This window comes from Cryptomeria japonica, chromosome 5, assembly GCF_030272615.1.
Source record: "Cryptomeria japonica chromosome 5, Sugi_1.0, whole genome shotgun sequence".
In the NCBI taxonomy this organism is placed as follows: Eukaryota; Viridiplantae; Streptophyta; class Pinopsida; order Cupressales; family Cupressaceae; genus Cryptomeria; species Cryptomeria japonica.
This window is the reverse complement of record NC_081409.1, coordinates 599,548,685-599,575,285: the sequence shown is the minus strand read 5'-3', so window position 1 is coordinate 599,575,285 and position 26,601 is coordinate 599,548,685.

Here is a 26,601-nt window from a genome sequence, read left to right as displayed (position 1 = left end):
AAGAGGTCATGGTCAAGGATTGTAATGTGCAAATAATGTAATAGCATTTAGGAAGAGGATTTGATCGATCATTGGAGATTGAATTGGGTTTATGTATGAGTATTTAGTCCTTTAATATTGAGCTTAACCGAAACTATACTTTGGCATAGGAGATGCTATCTTTTGCAGTTCAACACTTCTCTTGATTGTAGTATGGATTTGTATGTAGTTAGTGAGACTCCTTTTGTGATGAGCAGTGTGCTTTAGGCTATTGGTCTTCCTACAAGTGTAGGCCCCTTCATTTTAATTCACATACTTATTGTAGAAGTATTACCTGACTATGGGTAGGCTTCCCACTATGGTTTTTCCCTTTACCGGGTTTTCCATGTACAAATATTAGTGTTGTGTGAATGGCTTTTATTCTGTTATTATTGTTTATGCTTAATTGAATTAACTTCTATTTATAGTATTATTGTTTTGGGTTCTGGAATTAAAGTTTAAATTGCTAATGCTTCTGGTAATCTATGACAACTGATTCACCCCCCCCCCTCTCAATTGTCTTCTAGTTATCTAAACTATCTAAAAACTGGTATCAGACCTTTGGTCCTCTCTATAGAAAGATTAACCACTTGAGGAAGATCCTATGGAGACTAATAGTTCAAGTTCATCCATTTCTTCTGGAGCTATCTTTTGAAGGGATATATTGAGGCTTGATGAAACAAACTACATAGTATGGAAGATTTGGATGGAGACTCATTTGAGATGTCTTGGCAAGGAGATTTGGAAGATCATACAGAATGGTGTCACACCCTATAATCTGGAAAACCTGGACAAGGTGCCTGAGAATGATTGTAGAGAAAGAGAAGCCCTCTTGTGTGCACTTTCTGATCAACAAATAATGGGATTAATTGACAAATCATCTGGAAAGGCTATATGGGATAAGTTGGAGACTATTAATGAAGGTGACCCTACAGTGAATATTGCTAAACTTGATGTTTATTAGGTGAGATATGAGAACCTAAAGATGCAAGAAGAGGAAAGGATTACTGCATTCATGGAAAGGGTAAATGAGATTGTTATGGGAATTTAATGTTGTGGTGGAACTTTGAGTGAAGATGAAATTGTTTCTAAAGTCTTGAGAGCCCTACCACCGGCTTACAAAATGAAGGCTACTGCTATCAATGAATTGAGAACACTAGATAATATATCTCTCAACAAAGATACCTTGGTTGGGAAACTATCTTCTTTTGAACTTGAAGAATTTGGACCTTCTAGAGCTGTGAAGACTGAACCTTCTTTTCATACATCTACATCTACCACCGATAAGAAAGACTAGAAAGCTTTATATGCAAAAGAGTTAGAAGATATAAAGAGAGAAGATGATGGGTTTGAGCAAGTTGAAGCACTATTTTTTAGAAGAGTACTGAAAGGACTGGTAGGAAGTAAGTATGAGGGAAAAGAACCTTTTAATTGTTTTACATGTAATAAGATTGGTCATTTTGCATCTAGATGTCCTAATAAGAATTCAAGATTTGAAGAAAGAGTTGAAAGATCATTTAATCCTAACCATGGATATCAGAACAAGTATAGATTCAAGAAAAATAGAGACAAATCATGCTACATTGTGGATGAGGAAGGCATCACTGATTTAGATGATGAACCGACAAAAGACTCTACTAGCCGAACCGCCAAAGGAAAAGAATGGGTATTCCTGGATATTTAGGAGGATGATCCGGCACTTGAAGAGAATGTACCAAAAGAAAAGGAACTTGCTACTAAAATTGAGGACAAGGATGAATGGGTAATTGGCAGTGGTTGTTCACATCATATGACTAGAGATTAAGGGAAGTTTTTGTCTTTTCAAGAATTTGATAGTGGACTAGTTAGATTTGGAGATGACAAGGCATGCATGATAAAAGGAAAAGGAACTATATCATTGGATGGTAAGAACAATACTGACAATGTTTATTATGTTGAAGGTTTGAAGCATAATCTTTTGAGTGTAGGACAATTGGTAGACAAGGGATTTCAATTATAGTTCAAGGATGGAAAATGCAAAATCATTAATAGATCTGGCTTGGAGATTGCAACTGGCACATAGACAAAAGGTAATATATTTTATTTGAACTCTGGTGAGAAGACATGTTTGATTACACGGATTGATGAGAGTTGGTTATGGCATAAAAGGTTGTGTCATGTGAATTTTGATTGCATTGTGAAGATTAGTTCAACTAAGGCAGTTAGGGATATACCTAAGATTATGAAGCCCTATGATCCAGTATGTAAAGAATGTCAAATGGGTAAACAGGTCAGAACCTCTTTTAGAAGTATACAAGATAAATCAAATGATGTCTTTGGTCTTATTCATACTGATTTGTGTGGCCCTGCTAGAGTGAAAAGTTTTCATGGTGATGGATATTTTATGCTAATCATTGATGATTATTCTAGAATGATATGGGTTTCTTTTTTAAGAGAAAAATCTAAAGCATTTGAAAAGTTTAAAATCTTTAAAGCTAAAGTGGAAAATGAGACAGGATTGAAGATTAAATGTTTGAGATCATATCATGGTGGATAATTCACATCCGGTAAGTTTAATGTCGAGGATATCATGAAAAGTATTTAGGTCTCTGTCTCTATTTCTGTAGGGGTTCTAGGTCCTGTCTTTTTTGTTGTTGTTGTGTTGTCCTTTGTTTCTAGTTTTTTATGTTATGTATGTCAATCCCCTTTTTGTTCGGGTGGGATCTTTCTATTTTTTGAAGTGATCAGGCACGTTTCTTTCATGTTCTTCTAATCTCCTGGCTTGTACAAGGTTTGGGTACCTTTCAAATACTTGTTTTTACTTAATCATAACTTTTGTGACAAGCATGGTATAAGAAGATAATTTTCTACTCCCCGGACACCTCAGTAGAATGGAGTTGTGGAAAGGAAGAACAAAACTATCTTGGATGCTGCTAGAATAATGATGATAGAAGCTAATATACCTCATATCTACTGGAGAGAAGCAATGAGTACAATGGTTTACACATTCAACAAAGTATATATCAAAGGAGAAACTGGTAAGACACCTTATGAATTATGGTTTGACAATACACCTACAATTAAGTATTTTAGAATATTTGGTAGTAAATGATATATCATGAGAGATGATACTATTGGGAAGTTTGATCCTAGAAGTGATGAAGGCATATTTCTTGGTTACTCTAATGAAATCAAAGCATATCAATGTTATAACAAGAGATTGCAGAGAATTGTGGAGAGAGCTAATGTCAAAGTAGATGAGCTGAGCAAAAATCAAATTAGAGTTTATGAGAAGGAACTGGTGGTGGAAATGATTATATCTAAACCGGTAGCACCTTTACTGGAACATAGAGTTGAACTAGTAACTCCAGCAACATCAGAAAATTCTACAGTAACTGAAGAACATGGAAGAGGAACAGAGAATCAGAAGACTCCTAGGTATGTGAGATTGAATCATTATGAAGATCAGACAAGTGGGGATAAGAACAATGGAGTAATGAAAAGATGAAGACTGGAAACTAATGAGGTATGTTTAATTTGACAAGCTGAACCGGTATCAGTAATCGAGGCTTGTAAATATGAACATTGGTTAAAAGTTATGGAAGAAGAATTAGATCAGATTGAGAAAAATAACACATGGACTTTGGTTCCCCGACCTAAAAATAAAAATGTCATTGGAACTAAATGGGTTTTTAGGAATAAATTGAATGATGATGGTAAAGTAATAAGGAATAAGGCTAGATTGGTTTGTAAAGGATATTTTTAGAAGGAAGGAATTGATTATGGAGAGACCTTTGCACGAGTAGCAAGGATTGAATCTATAAGATTATTTCTTGCCTATGCTGCTTACAGAACTACAAAGTTTGTCAAATGGATGTTAAATACGCATTCTTGAATGAAGATCTTGATGAGGAATTTTATATTGAGCAACCTGATTGTTTTTCACTATCAGATGATATTGATATGGTTTGCAGGTTAAGGAAAGCTTTTTATGGACCAAAACAAGCACCTAGAGCTTGGTATGCAAGGTTGGATAAATATCTTTTGAAGCTTGGTTCTACTAAGGGCAGTGTTGATAGTACTTTATATTATAAAATCATTGATGATGATATACTGATTGTTGAAGTATTTGTTGATGACATTATTTTTGGAGGTGAAGATAAATTATGCTTATAATTTTCTAAGAATATGGAGAAAGAATTTGAGATGTCTATGATTGGTGAGATGAAATTTTTCTTAGGTTTACAGATTACTCAGACTAACAAAGGTATTTTTTTCTGTCAAACTAAATATGCTAAGGAATTGTTGAAGAAATTTAGTATGGGAGATTCTAAATCGATAAGTACACCTATGGTTACAAGTGAGAAATTGACAAGAAAAGATGTTTTTGCACTGGTAAATCCTACAAGATACAAATCTATGATTGGAGGTCTTCTTTATTTGACTCGGACTAGGCCTGATATTATGAATATTGTTTGTATTGTCTCAAGATTTCAGAGTGATCCTAAAGAAAATCATGAGATGGCAGTGAAAAGGATTTTTAGATACTTGCAAGGTACATCAGAATATGGCTTATGGTACCCTAAGGATGATAACTTCACTTTATGTGCATATACAGATGTTGATTGGGTTGGAGATGTTGATGACCAAAAAAGTACTTCCGATGGAGCTTTCTTTCTTGGAAAGAAGTTGGTTTCATAGATCAGCAAGAAATAGTCATGTACTTCTCTATCTACTACTGAAGATGAGTATATTGTTGCTGCTACTAACTATACACAAGTTTTATGGATGAAGAAAATGTTGAAGGATATAAAGGTGGATTGTGATGCACTGGTAGTTATTCACTATGATAACTTTACTACTATTGATATATCAAAGAATTCGGTATTTCATTCTAAGACAAAGCACATATCTATCAAGTATAACTTTTTGAAGGAGAAGGTGGAAGAAAATGAAGTTAAACTGGTTTATCTGAACACTAAAGAGTAGATTACAAATATTTTCACTAAACCTTTATCCAAGGAGTCATTTGAGTACTTGAGAGACAGATTGGGGGTTTCTGCCCCTCCGATAGAGACTTGATTGATGCATTTTGGCATTAGTCTGACATGCATTATCATAAATACTATTCATTCTGGCACTAATGTGGGATGCTACTACTCAGGGGGAGTAGTCAGCTTTGAGATTTAGAGGTTTATACTTATGCTTTGATATTTCTGTCATATTTTTGGCATTGATGTCAAAGGGGGGAGTGATATTGATGTGAAAAAAAAATGTGAAAAAGTTAAAGATATTATTCAAAGGGGGAGTGATATTGATATTCAAAGCTATATGTGGTAGATTGTTGGCTCTCTTACACAGGGGGAAACTTGTTTGGCATTTCTTGGTACTTAGATATTTTTCACATCTAGTGCTGCCATCAATGCAAAAGGGGGAGATTGTTGGCTATTCGGTGGAATTGATTATGTGTTGCATTGATGTTTTGTCATTGATGTCAACACTATCTGTTTGGATTCTTTACTGACACCCTCCTGGTCCCGGTAGGTTAAGTGGTTTTTGGTTAACTTGGATCCGACATGATCTGGTAGACTCTGGTATGATCTGATGATGGAATTGGTTTCCTTATGATTCTTATATTCATATCTAGTCATTTGGTTTTGGTCTGGTGATTAAATGCTATCCTGCTTACATAGAAGCTTGGTTTCTGATTCTGACAAGGGTTTCAATGGCATAGATTTTGGTGGAGATCTTTGATGAATTTATTAAGTGGTGTTGGTGCAGCTTCTGATAGAATTTCACGATGTTGTTGTTGATCATGTTCAAGACTTGGCATTTGGAGATCATTGTTGAAGCGTGTGGACCTATACTTGGTTCCGGTTTATCTAGGTTATGGATCGATATTAGTGAAACATGTGGATAGGACCTATTGATTTATTTTTGGGATGTTTTATGTATTGGATATTATATATTCAGTCTAAGGCTGACATGGTTTGTATTTATGTAATTGGTTTATTGTCTGGTGGCTGACCTAATTGTTTATGGTCAAGCGTTTGTATATATAGATGTAAGATCTCATTGTAGATCATCATGATTAATGTAAGAGGTCATGGTCAAGGATTTTAATGTGCGAATAATGTAATATCATTCAAGAAGAGGAGTTGATCACTCATTGGAGATCAAATTGGGTTTATGTATGAGGATTTAGTCCTCTAGTATTGAGATTAACTAGAACTGTACTCTGGCATAGGAGATGCTATCTTTTGCAGTTCAACACTTCTCAAGATTGTAGTCTGGATTTGTATGTAGTTAGTCAGACTCCTTTTGTGATGAGCAGTATGCTCTAGGTTGTTGGCCTTCCTGCAAGTGTAGCTCCTTCATTGTAATTCACATACTTACTGCAGAAGTATCATCTGACTGTGGGTAGGCTTCCCAGCGTGGTTTTTCCCTTTACTGGCTTTTCCACATACAAATATTAGTGTTGTGTGAATGCCTTTTATTCTATGATTATTGTTTATGCTTAATTGGATTAATTTCTATTCTGGTATTATTGTTTTGGGTTTTGGTATTAAAGTTAAAATTGGTAATGCTTCTAGTAATCTGTGACAACTGATTCACCCTCCCCCCTCTTCAGTTGTCTTCTGGTTATCTGAATTGTCTAATAATTGGTAATAGAGATTTGGTCCTCACTATAGAAAGATTAACCACTTGAGGAAGATCCTATGGCGACTAACAGTTCAATTCCATCTAGTTAATTTGGAACTATCTTTTAGAGAGATATTCGTAAGCTTGATGGAACAAAATACATAGTATGGACGATTCAGATGGAGACTCGTCTAAGATGTCTTGGCAAGGAGATTTGGGAAATCACACAAAATGGTGTTACACCTTATAATCTAACATCTGGAAATCCTCCTCTGACAAACATGGATAAGGACCTTGAGAATGATTTTAGAGCAAGATAATCCCTCTTGTGTGCACTTTTTGATCATCAAATAATGGGATTAACTGACAAATCATCTGGAAAGGCTATATGGGATAAGTTGGAGACTCTTAATGAAGGTGACCCTATAGTAAATATTGCTAAAATTGATGGTTACTGGGTGAGATATGAAAACCTGAAGATGGATGAAGATGAAAGGATTACTGCATTCATGGAAAGGGTAAATGAGATTGTTGTGAGAATTCAATGTTGTGGTGGAACTCTAAGTGAAGATGAAATTATTTCTAAAGTTCTAAGAGCCATACCATCGGCTTATAAGATGAAGGGTACTACAATTAATGAGTTGAGAACAATAGCTAATACATCTGTCAATGAAGATACCTTGGTTGGAAAATTATCTTCTTTTGAGCTTGAAGAATTTGGACCTTCTAGAGTTGTGAAGTCTAAACTTGCTTTTCATGCATCTGCATCATCAACCACTAAGAAAGATTGGAAAGCTTTATATGCAAAAGAATTGGATGATATGAAGAGAGAAGATGAAGAATTTGAGAAACTTGAAGCCCTATTTTCTAGAAGAGTACCTAAAGAATCGACATGAAGTAAGTATGAAGGAAAAGAACCTTTTAAATGTTTTGCATCTATTGAGATTGGTCATTTTGCATCTAGATGTCCTGAAAGGAATTTAAAATTTGAGGAAAGAGTTAGAAGATATTTTAAGACTAACCCTGGATATTAGAACAAGTATAAATATAGGAAAAACAAAGACAAGTCATGCTACATAGCGGATGGGGAAGGTATTACTGATTCTAATGATGAACTAGCAAAAGATTCTACTAGTGGTTCCGGAAATGGAAAGGAATGGGTGTTCCTGGCTATCAAGGAAGATGTTATGGTACTGGAAGAGAATGTACCTGAAGAGAAGGCACTTGCTGCTAAAATTGAAGACAAGGATGAATGGGTGATTGACAGTGGATGTTCACATCATATGACTGGAGATAAAGGGAAGTTTCTATCTTTGCAAGAATATGATGGTGGTCTGGTTAGATTTGGAGATGACAAAGCATGTATGATCAAAAGAAAAGGAATTATATCATTGGATGGTAAGAAAAATACTGAAAATGTTAATTATGTTGAAGGTTTGAGGGAAAATATTTTGAGTGCAGGACAATTGGTGGATAAATGATTTTAATTACAGTTCAAGGATGGAAAATGCAAAATCATTAATAGATCTTGTTTGGAGATTGCAACTGGTACATAGAAAAAAGGTAATATATTTCGTTTGAATTCCAGTGAGAAGACATGTTTGATTGCACAAATTGATGAAATTTAGCTATGGCATAAGAGGTTGTGTCATGTTAATTTTGATTGCATTATAAAGATCAGTTCAACTAAGGCAGTTAGAGATATACCTAAAATTGTGAAGCCTTATAATCCGGTATGTAAAGAATGTCAAACGGGTAAACATTTCAGAACCTCTTGTAGGAGTATACAAAATAAATCTAATGATGTTCTTTATCTTATTCATTCTAACTTGTGTGGCCCTGCTAGAGTTAAATGTTTTCAAGGTGATAGATATTTTATGCTAATCATTGATGATTATTCTAGAATGATGTGGGTTACTTTTCTAAGGGAGAAATCTGAGGTCAGATCATGGTGGAGAATTCACATCCGGTGAGTTTAATAAATTTTGTGAGAAGCATGGTATAAGGAGACAATTTTCTACTCCCCAGACACCTCAGCAAAATGGAGTTGTGGAAAACAAGAATAGAACTATCTTGGATGCTGCTAGAACAATGATAATGGAAGCTAGTCTACCTCATATATACTGGAGAGAAGCAGCGAGAACAAAAATTTATTCATTCAACATAGTACATATAAAAGGAGAAACCGGTAAAACACCTTTTGAATTATGATTTGGTAATACACCTACAATTAAATATTTCAGAATCTTTGGTAGTAAATGTTATATCGGGAGACATGATAATATTGGAAAATTTGATCCTAGATGTGATGAAGGCATATTTTTTGGTTATTCTAATGAAAGTAAAGCATATACAAAATATTGCAAAGAATTATGGAGAGCACTAATGTCAAGGTGGATGAGCATAACACAAGTCAAATAAGATCTTATGAGAAGGAACTAACAGTGGAAATGTGATAACTCAATGATGAACGGATAGTACCAAACCGAAACTAAGAGGGGGGGCTGAATCAGTATAGACAAAAACACAATCCTAAACCAGTTTGTCAGTAGACACTATGCTTTGGCAGACAAATAGTAACATTGGTCTTAAACAGAGTACAACTAGCAAAACCCAGAATAACTGAGACAAGCATAAACCAGTTGACACTTATCTTTACATACAATCTAATACTTCATTCTATTTCACCCTAGTGCATGAACAGGTAATCTATCATCAAAAATATATATAAATAGCTAGATCAACATGATTTACCTTTAGACACAAATCACTTAAACCATCACATGAATAACACCACACATGACACAAATTTTTCAAGTGGAAACCCAACTGGGAAAAACCATAGTGGGGATGAATACCCACAAGCTATTTTTGAACTCTTTAGAAGTCCACTCTGTTAGGAGCCTTGTCCGGTTAAAGACTGATACAATAGGTTCTGTTAGGAACCGATCCTATTAGGGATCACACGGTTAAGGGATGGCTAGTATACCTAGTTAAGGGTTAAACCCTGTTAAAGGTTACCTTGTTAGACGATTTCAAGAACTCAATGGTTTTGAGTCACCCTGTTAAAGGATTTATAGTAAGCCGGTTAAAGCTACCCTATTAAGGGATTTCCCAAATGTTGAAGTGGTTAGAGATCAACAAGTATTACAATGATTTGGTAATAGCACTCAATTCCAATGCAGATCTGCTTTAGCTCCTCTTCACCTTCTGCACTTACACTCTACAGGTATCACTTCTCTCTTCTAGTCTAGCAAGAATCATGTATCTCTTCTCTTGGATACACACACACAACTTTTTCCAACAACCTCAGAAAGAAATACAACATCAAACTTATAGGAAATAGATAGGTCGGTAGCATAAACCCTAAACCCTAAACCTGTTAGGTTAAGCAATTCAAACAGTTCAATCCTGACCGTTGAGCACATTGCATTAAATGCGACAGTCTTGAGCCAATCTCAAGATGTTATCCATCATTCTTTTCCCACTAATTTCATTGTGGTTGATAACCCATCACACGCTATCACTATTTACAGACTTCGCACATTCCCGAGGTAGATAGGGACAATCTCCTTCATGCAAGATCCTTCACGCGCACAAGGCTGACGTGGCAACATGATCTATTCTTCGTTACAATGCTAATTCATCACACAAAGTCACCGATTGAGTCACACAGGCTTGAGGCACTTCAACCGAAAACCCTAAAGTTGAGACTACCAACCGGTAGTCATACAAAGCTTCTATGTACCAGTTCCCATAACCACATGCCGGTTCACCTTGAACAAACACACCGCTTCACTTTGGCACATATGTCGGTTCACAATGTTATACCAATTCTCACATATACCGGTTCTTGGTAACATACCGGTTCTCTCTTCTTCAGCATATCGACATCAATGACAACATACAATGTCATTATGTCCTCATACCGGCTCACATAATGCCAACAATCTCCCCCTTTGGCATTGATGGCAATATACAAAGATATCTCTCCGCTTCACATCTTTTCCCCCAATTTTTGCAGATATCTTCTCTGCTTCACTTCTTCTCCCCCTTTGACAACAATGCCAAAGTGGAGGCACAAGCTTCCCTGTTCCATTATGCTACTCCCCCTGAGGAGTAGCATCCTTCAACATATCAATCCTGAAGAAAAATTTGACTATGCAATACTTGACTGATGTGGAGCATATACCTTTAGTTTACTTCTTGAAGGGGCAGCACCCCTAATTCACCTCTTAAGTACATAAATGTAGCCTTTGGGAGAGGCTTGGTGAATATGTCTGCTAACTGCTCCTTACTGGAAACATGTTCCAGTGCAATCTCTTTGTTCTGAACCTTTTCCCTCAAGAAATGATACTTAAGCTCAAAGTGCTTGGTTCTAGAATGTAAAACTGGATTCTTGGAGATGTTAATTGCACTAGTATTGTCCCAAAATATACTTACCGGTTCAGATACAGGAACTTTGACGCCATTTAATACATGTTTCATCCAAATTGTCTGAGCGCAGTTCATGAAAGCTGCAACATACTCTGCTTCCGCTGTAGACTGAGAGATACAACTTTGCTTCTTACTCATCCATGAGACCAGTCTACCACCGAGAAAGAATGCACCACCGATTGTGCTCTTCCGGTCATCCACATTACCTGCCCAATCAGCATCTGTGAATACTTTCAAGTTGAAATCCTTACTATATGGATACCACAATCCATAATCAATAGTTCCCTTTAGATACCTAAGATTCTGCTTGACTGCAACCAAGTGGGATTCTCTTGGACTTTTCTGGAACCTTGCAGTAATGCCAACTACATGTGCAATATATGATCTGCTATGCACTACATAATACAACTTACCAATCATTGATCGGTATTCCTTCTCATCAAACAATGTTGAGTCATCCTCTTTGGATAGTTTACAACCAGTCACCATCGGTGTACCAACTGGTTTTCTATCTTCATGCCAAAGGTCTTCAACACCTCTTTGACATACTTGGACTGAGTGATAAAGATTGCATCTTTCATCTGTTGAATCTGTAGTCCAATGAAGAACTTAATCTCCCCTATGAGTGAGATCTCAAACTCTTTCTTCATCTCATCTGCAAACTCATGACTCATCTTGGCATCTCCACCAAAGATAATGTCATCAACAAATACCTCACAGATCAGGATCTAATCTCCTTCAGACTTCAAGTAGATATTGCTATCTTCGCTTATTCTCTCAAATCCAATCTTCACAAGATGGGAGTGCAGGCGTTCATACCATGCTCTAGGTTCTTGCTTTAGACCATATAAGGCTTTATGTAGCCTACATACCATGTCATTGTCTTCAGATAGAGAAAACCCATTTGGTTGCTCTATATACACCTCCTCTTCAAGTACACCTTTTAGGAATGCAGATTTTACATCCATTTGATATACTTTGAATCCTTTAAAAGCTGCATATGCAAGAAGCATACGAACTCCTTCCAATCTGGCTACAGGAGCAAAGGTTTCTCCATATTCTTCTCCTTCTTCTTGGGCATATCCTTTGCACACCAGTCTGGCTTTGTTTCTAATCACTATGCCATCTTCATTCAGCTTATTTCAGAAAACCCATTTGGTACCAATGACATTTTTATGCTCCGGTTTGGGTACCAAAGATCATGTATGATTTCTCTCTATCTGGTCAAGTTCCTCTTCCATTGCCTTGAACTAGTCTTCATCTTTTTGTGCCTCTTTAAATGATTTAGGCTCAAATTTAGAGATCATACATGAGTTTTCTCTAACCTTTCTTCTTGTAAGGATTCCTGCATCCTAATCTCCTATGATCTGCTTAGGATCATGATTCAACTTGACATACCGAGGAATGGTCTTGATAGATTCCTCTTGCTTTTCTTCTTCATCCTCATCTCCATCAGTATCAGCATCTACATCTACTGGTGTAGGAACGCTATTACTGGTACTTGGTTGACTGACAACCGGTTCCTAGAAGGTTACAACTGGTTCATTTACCGCTTGCTCACTACCATTTTCCTCAGTTTTCTCAGAGGTTTTATCAACTCTTACATTGATTCTTTCCATAATTCTCTGAGTCCTATTATTGAAACACTTGAGAGCTTTTCTCTTGGTGGAATACCCTAGGAATATTCCCTCATCATATTTCACATCAAATTTGCTCTGGTGTTCGCTCCTCTTGATGTAACATTTGCTACCAAACACTCTAAAGTAGCTAACCATAGGTGTCTTACCGGTCCAATACTCATAAGGAGTTTTATCCTTACCTTTCTTGATGAGTACCCAGTTCATTGTGTAGACTGCAGTGCTCACCGCTTCTCTCCAAAAGGTGTGAGCTACCTTTCCTTAGATCAACATAGTTCTAGCTGCTTCAACCATAGTCCAATTATTCCTCTCTACTAGGCCATTCTGTTGTGGAGTCCGAGGGGTAGACAATTGCCTCTTGATGCCATGTTCTTCACAGTACTTGTTGAATTCACCGAAAGTGAATTCCCCTCCTTGATCAATTCTCAGGCACTTGATCCTTTTACCGCTTTCCTTCTCCACTAATGCTCTGAAAGCTTTGAACTTTACTAAAGCTTTAGACTTATCTTTCAAGAATGTGACCCACATCATTCTTGAGTAGTAATTAGTGAGAATAACGAAGTACCTATCACCCTACACACTCCTAGTTTTCATAGGACCACACAAATCAGTATGCACAAGATCAAGCAAATTGTTAGCAGTGAAAGGTTTACCTTTAAAGGTTGAGGAAGACATTTTCCCCAGTTGACACTCTCTGCACAAGGTATTTTCCAGTTTGTTCAGCACCGACAACCCTCTAACTGCCTTGATCTTATTGGCTTTCACAATGTTATCAAAGTTTACATGGTAGAGTCTCCTATGCCATATCTAGCTATCATCAAATTTAGCCATAAGACATGTACTTATATTTGCATTCAGCTGAAATAGGTTACCTTTGGTCTACATGTTGGTGGCCACCAATTCACCATTCTTTCCTTTGATTCTGCACACTCCATTCTTGAATTCCAGAGTGAGACCACTATCATTCAACTGGGCAACACTCAGAAGGTTGTGTCTTAGACCATCAACCCAATACACATTGTCAGCACTACTCTTTCCATTCAGAGAGATGGACCCTCTGCCTTTGACCATACATGGTGCATCATTACCAAAGCGAACCACACCACCATCATACTCTTCCAAGGATAGAAACTTTCTCTGGTCACCAGTCATATGGTGAGAATAGCCACTGTCAATAATCCACTCATTAGAATTATCAAAGCAGGAGACAAGAGCCTTCATGTCTGACACATCTTTCTTGACAGTAACAAACACAATATCTTCATTTTCTTCATCTTCTGACTCCTCATCTATGACACCTTCATCAACTACCACATAAAATTTTCTCTGGTTTCCTCCTTTGAATTTCTTGAACCTTTCCGGTTTGTCCTTGTTGTCACCATTAGGACAATTTATAGCAATATACCCTATCTGGTTACAAGAAAAGCATTTCAAAGGGATCTTACCTCTGTATTTACCGGTTCCTTTAGGAAGTTTCCTGGCAAGAAGAGCTTCAAATGCCATAAGAATCTCCTCACCATCCATTTCTCTGCTCTGTCTTGGTTCACCACTAGTGCTAGCTTCTTTTCCTTTTCTGGATGGTACAGTAGAAGCTTTAAAAGTTGATTCAGTCTTTAGAACACTGCCATCAAAACTATTTAGCTCATAGGTTGTCAACTTTGCAATGATGGAGTCTAGGGATACCTTAGTCTTGTCTATTGATCTCAACTCTTGAATAGCAGTAACCCTTATTACATAGATCGGTAATAAGGATCTTAGGACTTTGCTTATCACAGTGGAATCTTCCATTTTACCACCTGCACTCTTGATATCTCCAACAATGATTTTGATTCTTATTCCATACTATTTTACATGCTCATCACCGCCATAGATATTTTCAAGAGTATCCCATACTTCTTTGGGATTTACTTTATCTTGGACATCAATAAACTCAATGTCAAATAAGTTTCTAATTAGGGCTTCCATGACTTTCCCATTCTCCTGCATCTCTCTCTTTTGGTCATCGGTGAGAGTACTGGTAGGGGCAACATAAGCATTCTCAACATAACTCCAGTGTTGAGCACCCATGCTTCTGATGTATATCTTCATTCTGTCTTTCCATATACTGAAATTATCTCTGTTGAACTTTGGCCCTTCCCGCTTCATCATTAGACTGGGATCTTTTCCTCAAGCGGTTAAGCTTATAACACAAAGGACCTGGAGGATGCTCTGATACCAATTTATAACTCAATGATGACCGGATAGTACCAAACTGGTACTAAGAGGGGGGGTGAATCAGTACAAACAAAAGCACAATCCTAAACCGGTTTGTCAGCAGACACTGAGCTTTGGCAAATAAACAGTAACATCGGTCTTAAACAGAGTACAACTGGCAAAACCCAAAATAACTAAGACAAGCATAAACCGGTTGACACTTATCTTTACATACAATCTAATATTTCATTCCATTTCACCCTAGTGCATGAAAAGGTAATCCATCATCAAAAATATATATAAATAGCTAGATCAACATGATTTACCTTCAGACACAAATCACTTAAACCATCACATGAATAACACCACACATGACACACAAATTTTTCATGTGGAAACCCAACTAGGAAAAACCATGGTGGGGATGAATACCCACAAGCTATTTTTGAACTCTTTAGAAGTCCACTCTGTCAGGAGCCTTGTCTAGTTAAAGACTGATACAACAGGTTCTGTTAGGAACCGATCCTGTTAGGGATCACACGATTAAGGGATGGCTAGAATACCCGGTTAAGGGTTAAACCTTGTTAGAGGATTTCAAGAATTCAATGGTTTTGAGTCACCCTATTAAAGGATTTATAGTAAGCCGATTAAAGCTACCCTGTTAAGAGATTTGCCAACTGTTGAAGTGATTAGAGATCAATAGGTATTACAATGATCTCGTAATAGCACTCAATGCCAATGCAGATCCACTTTAGCTCCTCTTCACCTTCTACACTTACACTCTGCAGGTATCACTTCTCTCTTCTGGTCTGGCAAGAATCACGTATCTCTTCTCTTGGATACACACACACCCCTTTTGCCAACAACCTTGGAAAGAAACACAACATCAACCTTATAGGAAACAGATAGGTCGGTACCATAAACCCTAAACCTGTTAGGTTAAGCAATTCAAATGGTTCAATCCTAACCGTTGAGCACATTGCATTAAATGCAACAGTCTTGAGCCAATCTCAAGATGTTCTCCATTGTTCGTTTCCCACCTATTTCATTGCGGCTGATAACCCATCACACGTTATCACCGTTTATAGACTTCGCACATTCCTAAGGTAGATAGGGACAATCTCCTTCATGCAAGATCCTTCATGCGCACAAGGCTAACGTGGCAACATGATCTATTCTTCGTTACAATGCTAACTCATCACACAAAGTCACCGATTGAGTCACACAGGCTTGAGGCACTTCAACCGGAAACCCTGAAGTTGAGACTACCAACCGGTATTCATACAAAGCTTCTATATACCGGTTCCCATAACCACATGTCGGTTGACCTTGAACAAACACACCGCTTCACTTTGGCACATATGCCAGTTCACAATTTTATACCGGTTCTCACATATACCGATTCTTGGTAACATACCAGTTCTCTCTTCTTCAGCATATTGACATTAATGACAACATACAATGTCATCATGTCCTCATACTAGTTCACATAATTCCATCAAAATGATTATATCTAAACTGGTAGCACCTTACCAGAATAGAGTATTGAACAAGTTACTCTGGCAGTATCAGAAAATTCTACAGCAACTGAAGAACCGGGAAGAGGAACAGAGAGTCAGAGGACTCCTAGGTATGTGAAATTGAATCATTTTGAAGATTAGATCATTGGGGATTAAAAAAATGGAGTGATGACAACAAGAAGACTGGCAACTAATGAGGTATGCTTAATTTCACAAGTTGAACTAGTATTAGTAATTGAGGTATGTAAAGATGAATACTGGTTGAAAGCTATAGAAGAAGAATTAGATCAGACTGAGAAAAATAACACATGGACTTTGGTTCCACGACCTACAAATAAGAATGTTATAGGAACTAAATGGGTTTTAGAAATAAATTGAATGAGGATGGTAAAGTTGTAAGGACTGAGGCTAGATTGGTTTGTAAAGGATATTCTCAGAAGGAAGGAATTGATTATGGAGAGACTTTTGCACCTGTATCTAGGATTGAAGTTGTAAGATTATTTCTTGCCTATGTTGCCCATAAAAACTACAAGGTTTATCAGATGGATGTTAAGTGTGCATTTTTTAATGGGGATCTTGATGAGGAAGTTTATATTGAGAAACTTGATGGTTTTTAACTATCAGATGATATAAACATGGTTTGCAGGTTAAGGAAAGCTTTATATGGATTAAAACAAGTACCTAGAGCTTGATATGCAAGGTTGGATAAATATCTTTTGAAGCTTGGTTTTACTAAGGGTAATGCTGGCAATAATTTATATTATAAGATCACTGATGATGATATACTGATTATTGAAGTATTTGTTGGTGACATTATTTTTGGAGGTGAAGATAAATTGTGCATGAAATTTGCTAAAAATATGGAGAATAAATTTAAAATGTCTATGATTGGGGAAATGAAATTTTTCTTAGGTTTGCGGATTACTCAAACTGACAAAGGTATTTTCATCTGTCAAACTAAGTGTGCTAGGGAATTGTTGAAGAAATTTGGTATGGGAGATTCTAAACTGGTAAGTACTCCTATGATTACAAGTAAGAAATTGACAAGGAAAGATGTTTTCGGTAAATCCTATATGATAAAAATCTATGATTGGAGGTCTACTTTATTTGACTTAGACTAGGCCTTACATAATGAATGATGTTTGTATTGTATCAAGATTTTAGAGTGATCCTAGATAAAATCATGAGAGTGTGGTGAAAAGGATTTTTAGATACTTGCAAGGTACATCAGAATATGGTTTATGGTACCCTAAGGATGATAACTTTACTTTATGTGCATATATAGATGTTGATTGGGGTGGAGATGTTGATGACCAGAAAAGTACTTCCAGTGGAGCTTTCTTTCTTGAAAAGAAACTTGTTTCATGGATCAGCAAGAAATAGTCATGCACTTCTTTATCTAATGTTGAAGTTGAGTATGTTGCAACTGCTACTAAATGTACATTATTTTTATGGATGAAGCAAACTTTGAAGGATATAAAGGTGGATTATAATGAACCAATAGTTATTCACTATGACAACTCTGCTGCTATTGATATATCAAAGAATCCAGTATTTCATTCTAAGACAAAGCACATATCTATCAAGTACAATTTTTTGAAGGAAAAGGTGGAAGCAAATGAAGTTAGACTGGTTTATGTGAACACTAAAATATAGATTGTAGATATCTTCACTAAACCTTTGCCTAAAGAATCATTTGAGTACTTTAGAGACAGATTGGGAGTTTCTGCCCCTCTGGTAGAGACTTGATTGATGCGGTTTGGCATCAGTCCGGTATGAACTATCAGAGATACTACTCATTTCGGCAATGATGTGGGGATGCTACTACTCAGGGGAGTACTTAGCTTTGAGTTTTAGTGGTTTATGTTTTTGCTTTGATATTTATGTTAGATTTCTGGCATTGATGTCAAATGGGGAGAGATATTGATGTGAAAAAGAAAAACTTAAGGAGTTGTATACATTAGGGGGAGAGAGATATTTGTAATTCAGACCTTTACAAAAATATCATTCATAGGGAGAGTTTGATCTTTATTCAGAACTTCATTTCTATATATTTCAGTGGGAGAGTGTTGGTTGTCTTCCGTTGGGGGAGACTTGTTTGGCATTTCTTGGTACTTAGATGTTTTTCACATCTAGTATTGCCATCAATGCCAAAGGGGGAGATTGTTGTCCATTTGGAGGAATTGATTATGTGTTGCATTGATGTTTTGTCATTGATGTCAACACTAGCTATTTTGGATGCTTTACCGACACCCTTCTGGTCCCGATAGGATGAGTGGTTTCTGGTTGGTTTGGATCCGACATGGTTTGGTAGACTTTTGTTATGGTTTGGTTATGGAATTAGCTTGTTCATGATACTCATGTTCATATTTAGTCAACTAGTTTTGGTCTGGTGATCAGATGCTATAATGTTTGCTTGGAAGCTTGGCTTGCAGTTCTGGTGAGGATTTCACCGGTAGAGCTTTGATGAAGATCTTTGATGATATGCATAAGTGGTGTAGGTGTAGCTTCTGGTATGGTTTCAGGATGCTGATGGTGATCATGTTCAAGACTTGGCAGATGGAGATCATTGCTTTAGCATGTGGACCTATATTGGGTCCTAGTTGATCTAGGTTATGGACCGACTTAATGTAACGTGTGGATTGGACCTCTCGATGTGTTTCCAGGATGTCTTATGTTTTGGATATTATTTGTTTGGTCTAAAGCCAACATGTTTTGTAACTATGTATTTAGTTTATTGTCTGGTGGCCGACCTGAATGTTTATGGTTGAGGGTTTATATATATATATGATGTAAGATCTCATTATAGATCATCATGGGATAGGATAATGGTATGGGATATGGATATGTAATGTGTGAATAATGTAATATGATTCAAGCAGAGGATTTGGTCAATCATTGGAAATCAAATTGGGTTTATGTAGGAGGATTAAGTCCTCCGATATAGAGCTTAACTGGAACTGTACTCAGGCATAAGAGATGATATCTTTGTAGTTCAATCACTTCTCCAGATTGTAGTTTGGATTTCTATGTAGTCAGTGACACTTCTTTTTTGATGAGCAGTGCGCTCTAGGTTGTTGGCCTTCCTGCAAGTGTAGGCCCCTCAATTGTAATTCACATACTTACTGTAGAAGTATTATCTAACTGTGGGTAGGCTTCCCACCATGGTTTTTCCTTTTACTAGGTTTTCCATGTATAAATCTTGGTGCCATGTGGATGGTATTTATTCTCTGATTATTGTTTATGTGTTTATGAATTTCGGTATTAATGTTTTGGGTTTTGGTATTAAATTTATACTTGTTAAATGTTTTGGTAATCTGTGACAATTGATTCACCCCTCCCCCCTCTCAGTTTTCTTCCAGCTATTTGAACTGTCTAACACTTACTTGATCACATACTATTCTTAAGGAGATTCAACTTACAAGAGACTTTGAACATAACAGTACCATGAACCTTGACATCCCACCATTGAGAAACAAGGGCCATAAAGTTATAGAAATGCTACCATATAATCTCAAAGCGAAAGGGGAACCTTGCCTTGGGACCAATGGAGTCCCAATACAAAAGGATAGGGTAGTGGTCTAAGACAAATCAGATAAGATAGGATAGATGACAATTCCTAAAAATATTCCAAGAATAAGAAAATGCAAACATGTCCAAACACACTTGAATTAGGTTATCTCTAGGGAGTATATTAGACCAATTGTAATTTCTATCTTCAAGATCCAAATCACAAAGAGACCCCCTCACCAAGAACTTATGGAGGTCCTACATGTTGTTAGAAAATTTTGGAGCATCCCCCAATTTTTTCAGAAAGGTATAACATGGGGAGTTGAAGTCTCCCATTATGATCTAGAAGGAATCTTTGAAGGATTGTCTATGAGAGATGATAGTATTCCAAATATCTATCCTTGAAACAACATTATTAGAGGCATAAGTACTAGTAAGAGTCCACTTTTCATTAGGCATCTTATTCTCAAAGTCTATAGACTAAAAACCTTTATCTTAAAAACCTAGAGACCTCTCCAAAAGATGGGGTTTCCATAAGACAACATGGCCTCTAGAACCACCCTTTGCATTCAAAGCATAGGCGTTAGAAAAAGGCCACAAAAAATTACTTAGCATCTAAAAAACATCTGAGCTCATCTTCATTTCTTGAAAAAGAAGGAAATTTGGGTTTAATTCCTTTACAAGGTTTTCCACTGGAATTTTTTTGTGGGGGCCATTATGTCCCTGCACATTCTAGGAGAGGAACTCCATTTAGAATAAAGCTGGGAGAAACACTACTCCAAAGTACTTTGAAAGCCATTAGCAACATCATGATCAACCTTTGACTATCTAATTTCCTTAGCAGACTTCCTACCAATCTTAGAATCCCTCCCAACATCAATCAAGCTCCTACAACCTTAGAGAAAGAAAAAGATCTCTTAACGAGAGTGCTAGGAGGTTCCAACTAAGAGACCCTCAGAACAAAAGCTGATATGAAAGGGGCCACACCTAGATGGTGGCAATAGAAATAGGAAATGCTGGATCTAGAGACATCCCATGACCATCAGGCACCAAGGGGGAGCCCAAAGAAACATAGGGGACCATGTCCAACCCTTGAGAAGAAGAAGGGGCCATGAGGGCCATCAATGGATAACTCTACTTCAAAACCTCATCCACAAATTTAGGAATAGGAATCCATACCTCTAGAGAGACGTAAGGAGGGGAGAGGCCAATCCTAAGAATGGAGTGGGTCATTACCACATCCATATTACCAATGCTAGTTGAATCCTTAGACAGGTTCTGAGCCACCTTATTCTATTGAGGGGAGTCTGCAATGGACAACCTGTTAGGCCCAATATGGAAAGCTAATGTACAGAGAGGGGAGGGGTGAATCAGTACTTCAAATCCTTTTATCAACAATATCTTTACTATTATGCATAAACCAAAAACTGTTGTAACATAACATAAAGCTAAAACAAATAGACAACAATCATACATGATTCACTCCATAACACATATATTTTGGCTACGCAAAAACTCTTGGTTAGAGGGAAAAACTGCGGTGGGAATGGCACCCACAACTTCACTACTACAATAATAAAGAGTGCTCGGTTAGAGCTACTTGTTTAACTATTTCTAATAGCTTACCCTATTAAGAGTATCAAGATCTTTAGATCTACCTTGCTAAAGGATTTTACAACACTTATTCTAAATACTGCACCTGGTTAAAGGCTTTACAATTTATAGACTTTGTTAGAGTCTTTTACCCTGTTAAAGGTTTCTCTTACAACAACAAAATATTACAATAAAATCTTTACAAACATTTACAACTTTACATCTGAAATGTTATAGAAGATTCTATGTGCTCAAAATGAGATTACCTTGCTTATAGCATACCTCGGTAACCCATAAAGTAACTTGGTAAACCCTTTTGTTTACTCTATTCCTTGATTGTTCTCTAAAATCCTTCTCGGTGACCTCCGTGTCTCTGTAACAGTCATAACACTCAGTGCTTTCTTATATATCACACATGTCTTGCTTCATACACCTCTATATCTCTTCTTGTCACTTCTTATCTGATCTCAATCCATGCTGTATAAATAGATATCTTATGTCAGTGATCTGGTTCATTGCTTCGATCTTACAAACATGATTTATCAAATGAATAACCATACAAAATATTTCATTGGATAGATGACCTCAAAATCATACACAATCCTTAAGTGCAATTTCCAATGTGATAACGGTTCTTTGTTCCCCAATCTTGTAACACGTTTCCACAAGTTTGTCTAGGTTCAATGAATCTGGTAACACATTTCAGTTGGTGTATATCAACTCGATGTATCATTATTGTTGCTCGATAGATATACAGTGTTACTCGGTGTATACTGGGCTCTATGAATACTTTCTTCTATAACCGATTGCTCTGTACATATCGACTGAATGTTTCAGTAGTAGTAACTGACTAGAGTATATAGAATGACTTTGGACATAAAACTAATGGCAACTTAATAAGTAGTAACAATCTCCCCTTTTGACATTAGTTGAGATGTTTGACAAAACTACTTTCAAAGTCATAACTCAAAAATCTATATACTTACAAAATTTGACTAGATAGATAGTATATACATTAGTCAATAAAATAGTATATTTAGATATACTCCCCTTATCAATATACTGTACAAAATTCTGATTTTGCATGCTCGGTGATCAATGTTCTATATTAACTGCTCGGTTGTCACTGCTCGGTTTACTGCTCTTCTGTCAAAATTAACTGTGCATATGAATACTTTGTTCTGCTCGGTATACTCCCCCTGTATACTTTGATACTATTCTCCCCCTTTGATACTATTCTCCCCCTTTTTGAAAAACATCAAAACTTAGTTAGCATTCGGTGGAGGCAACAGGTCAAAAATGGATTTGTATTTTGTCCTTGCATCAGTGAGAGCAGCAGAGAGGGCATCCTTGACACTGTCCATGAGTGAATTCTGAGTTGTAATGTCAGCTAACAGTGAAATTAATCCATCTAAGGTGCTTCCCTCTTATTGAGTGGATAGGGAGGTAGCCTTGTTGATCTATTCTTGGATGGATGAAAGATGAGGAATGAATAATGTCTGAAGAGTCATTATGTCCATCCTTATCTTGTGCTCTTCATTCCTTAGTTCCAATTGTTGAGCCATGAGCTTTTGTAGCTTTGTATAAAAATTCTGAATAGAGTTTGGCTTAGTGGTCAACTTATTAGAGAGATCGGTGATCTCTTTCTCAATCACTTCTGTTTTATTTTTGATATCTTTAATGAATAAAGAAAATGTATAGAGTTTTTGAAATAAATAAAGAATGTGCTTGAGTTGAGGGGACAACTCAGCAATAAATTTGACAAGTTTTACTTTTCCAATAGCAATAGCTTTCTGTACCTCTTCAATCATTTTAGCAGTGAGCTCTTTGTCCTTTAACTTGCTCAAATATTCAGATGCGTCTACTCCAGATGTCTCAATTTTAGTTAGGAGTTCATCCAGTTGAACATGGATGGCTGCATCTATTGTCACTATAGCTTCAGGTAGCATATCTGTTAATAGTGCTTTCACCTTCTGAAGTACTTTATTTTTCTTTTGAATAGCCATTTGTTTCTCCTGTTCAGCTTTGGCTTTGCATAGTTCACCGAATTCAATGAGTGCTTGCCCTTTTAGTTTAGAAATGTCTACATTTGGCAACACTATTGGTTTTGATAAATCTAATTTGAAACTATGTTTTTTCATCTTCTTTTCTTTACCTTTCACTGGTTGAACTAACACAATGGCTTGTGAGGCTTGTTGACCCTCGGTAGGTTGCTCAGTAGAGGCAACACTTTTATCAATTGCTTGAGCCTCTGATGTAGCCTTTGTTGTTTTTTTTGGTGCTTCTGTGCTTGGGGTCTTGGTTGTAACATTTTTAGTGCTAGAAAGAGCTTGAGAGGTCTATCCTTCGGTGGCCTGAGAAGTAGTCTCTCCTTCTGTAGACTTGTGACCTTCTGTTCCTTGTTCAGTATCTTGAGGGGCCTCAGTTGAAATAGGCTGAGTGACCGGAGGATAGGACTGAACTTGCTCCAAAACTGACTCACTGGATACCAGTTTTCCATATGCATTCCCTTCTATCATTTCCTATTCAGGTGCCTCGGTGTCCATGATATCCTCATCACTTTGTATAGTGTCAGCAGGATCCTGCTCGGTAATATCAAGATCTTCCTTGGTAACATCAACTGTTTCAACTTCAACTTGCTCACCATCATTCTTGATTCGAAAGATTTCCTTCCACTTTTCCTTTGTCTCATTCTCTACATCTAGATAAAATCCATTCATCAATTTCAAAGCTCTTTGCTTGACTAGGAAGTTTGAGTGGTTGTTTGTTAGATGTTCAGTGATCTCATCTACCGACATGTCTGGAAAGAGATGTACCAAACTTCTTTCTCTCATCTTCTTTTCTGAGTCCATGGCATATTTCCACCTATTATCAATATGCAAATACAATTCTTTTGGAAGAGAATTAGTTACTTCCAATGGGACCAATCAGAATTTTAGAAGTGTGCAGATTACAGCTTCTTCTATTTGTCTCTTTTCTTCATCAGATATGGATTCATATTTAACATATCTAAATGATCCAAATCCACCATATTGCTTCAGATTAGCACAAAAGTCATCAACACTATGTACTTCTTCCTTTTTGCTCTTAACAATCTGAAACTAGACTCTTTAGTCAAAATGAGTCTCCGAGTATATTTCTTGTAAGTTTTTGTTACCTTTGGTGTGGCAACATTCTTGGGTTTCTTACTCAGTGATGCTACAGATGATCTTGTGTTTGGGCACTTGACTGAAGGAGTCGGTGATACCTTTGATGTATCCAGTTTCTTCCTTTTCAGAACTTTCCCTTTAGGCGATTCGGTGCTCAATGTAATAGCTACCTCTTGAGCTTCAGATTCCTCCTTGGTGATGACTATAGTGCCCTTGACAGGTGTGGAGGAAGAACCTTCTCCAAATTTCTCCATTAATGCCTTGATCATCTTTGTTGCTTTCCTTGTAGCCTTTGGTACTACAATATTCATCTTAACTTTCTCTTTCACTTCTTCATATGTATCGTATCTCAGCTCAGTAGCATGCCTTGGTAGTGTAAGAAAAGCATCTATCTTCTATTGTGTGATGTCAAAATCAATCTCATAACCCATAGGCGGCAAAGATTGGGTTCTCGGTTCCATAGCATTAACATAGCAGTAATCAGCGTCCACTTCAAAACATATGTCATCCTTGTATTTCTCTACTAACTGGGGTAGGATCCGGTACCTGTTATGCATCCTTTCCTAAAACTTGCTAAAGTAATCATCCATAATATCATTAAAATTATCACTAGCTTCTTGATGAAGTCATTGATTTGATGGGTGATTGGTCGGTGTAGCTCCCAAACTACATTACCGACTGATGGAAAGAATTTCTCAAAATAGAAAAACATGCATACTAGAAGTGATCCAAACTTCAGAGTGTTAGCCAAGTTGTTCTTCTTTGGCTTCCTTATGGTGTTTAGATTCTCAAATAGGTTTTTCAGAAATACTTCACAAAGATCAATTTTCATTCCTTTCTTCACAATTTTATATGCTAAGTCAACTGCTGCACAAGGTACAATGTTTTCCCTTGCCGATTGGAAGAAACAATAACCTATTACTCTAATGGCAAACTTCAGCTCTACATCTGTCACATTGTTCAGTTTCAATCCTCTGCAATCTGATTCAACTCCGGTTAGAGTGATCAATTCCTTTTGTGATATCATTTTCTGAGCTCGGGCATGATCAAAGATAGGGTAACTGGTGATCAAATGAATGATTTCCTTGGTGATTTTTAAATGGTTCCTCTTCTAACCACATGAAATCATCATGAACTCTGCTCAAAACAAACTTGACCCACTAGGGTTTGAATACACAGGGATAGGTTAGGGCTTCGGTCAATCCCTTGATTTTGATGTGATCATACTTGCTATCCAATTTCCCATTGGTACGCAATTCATCATATGTGTCCTTGATTTCAACATGACCTAGTTCCTCAACACGACACTTAGTGAAGAATTTGACATCTTCAACTAGTAAAACCTTATCCGGAATGAGTGAAAATGCAGTTTTATCATCCGGTTCAGAAGCTACTTTGGGAGTTAAAGAATATTTCAGTGAGGGCTTTTCAATGTTCTCAACAACAACGGGCTTCTGGATCTTAGGTGCCATTGCAGATTTCGGATAATCACTTAACAAAAGATTCCTAGGGTTTGAAAACTTTTAAATGATAGACGCTTCCCACTTAGCAAATGTAAAACAGATATTCACAACTGATGTGATCGGTAAACTAGTTCTTAGAAATGCTTGAGATCAATGTGTAAATACCTTGAAATTCACTCGGGAGGTGGTTTGATTGCCTTGAATTGCTTTGCTCTGCTTTCTTGAAAACTTGGTAAGTGTGAAATGACCACGTAAAAGATTTAAGTACACAATATACCTTATTGGGATTCATGCAGTTAGGTCAAAAGACATTAGATGCACTCGGTACCACTTCATTTTTATGCTTTTACCGAGTAGCCAGTCTTCCTATATTCACCGACTAGACAGGCTTCCAAAAGACTGGATAAAATTTCAAATTTCCTAATGCATCTTTAACTATGCAAATTTTGTATTAAGTGAA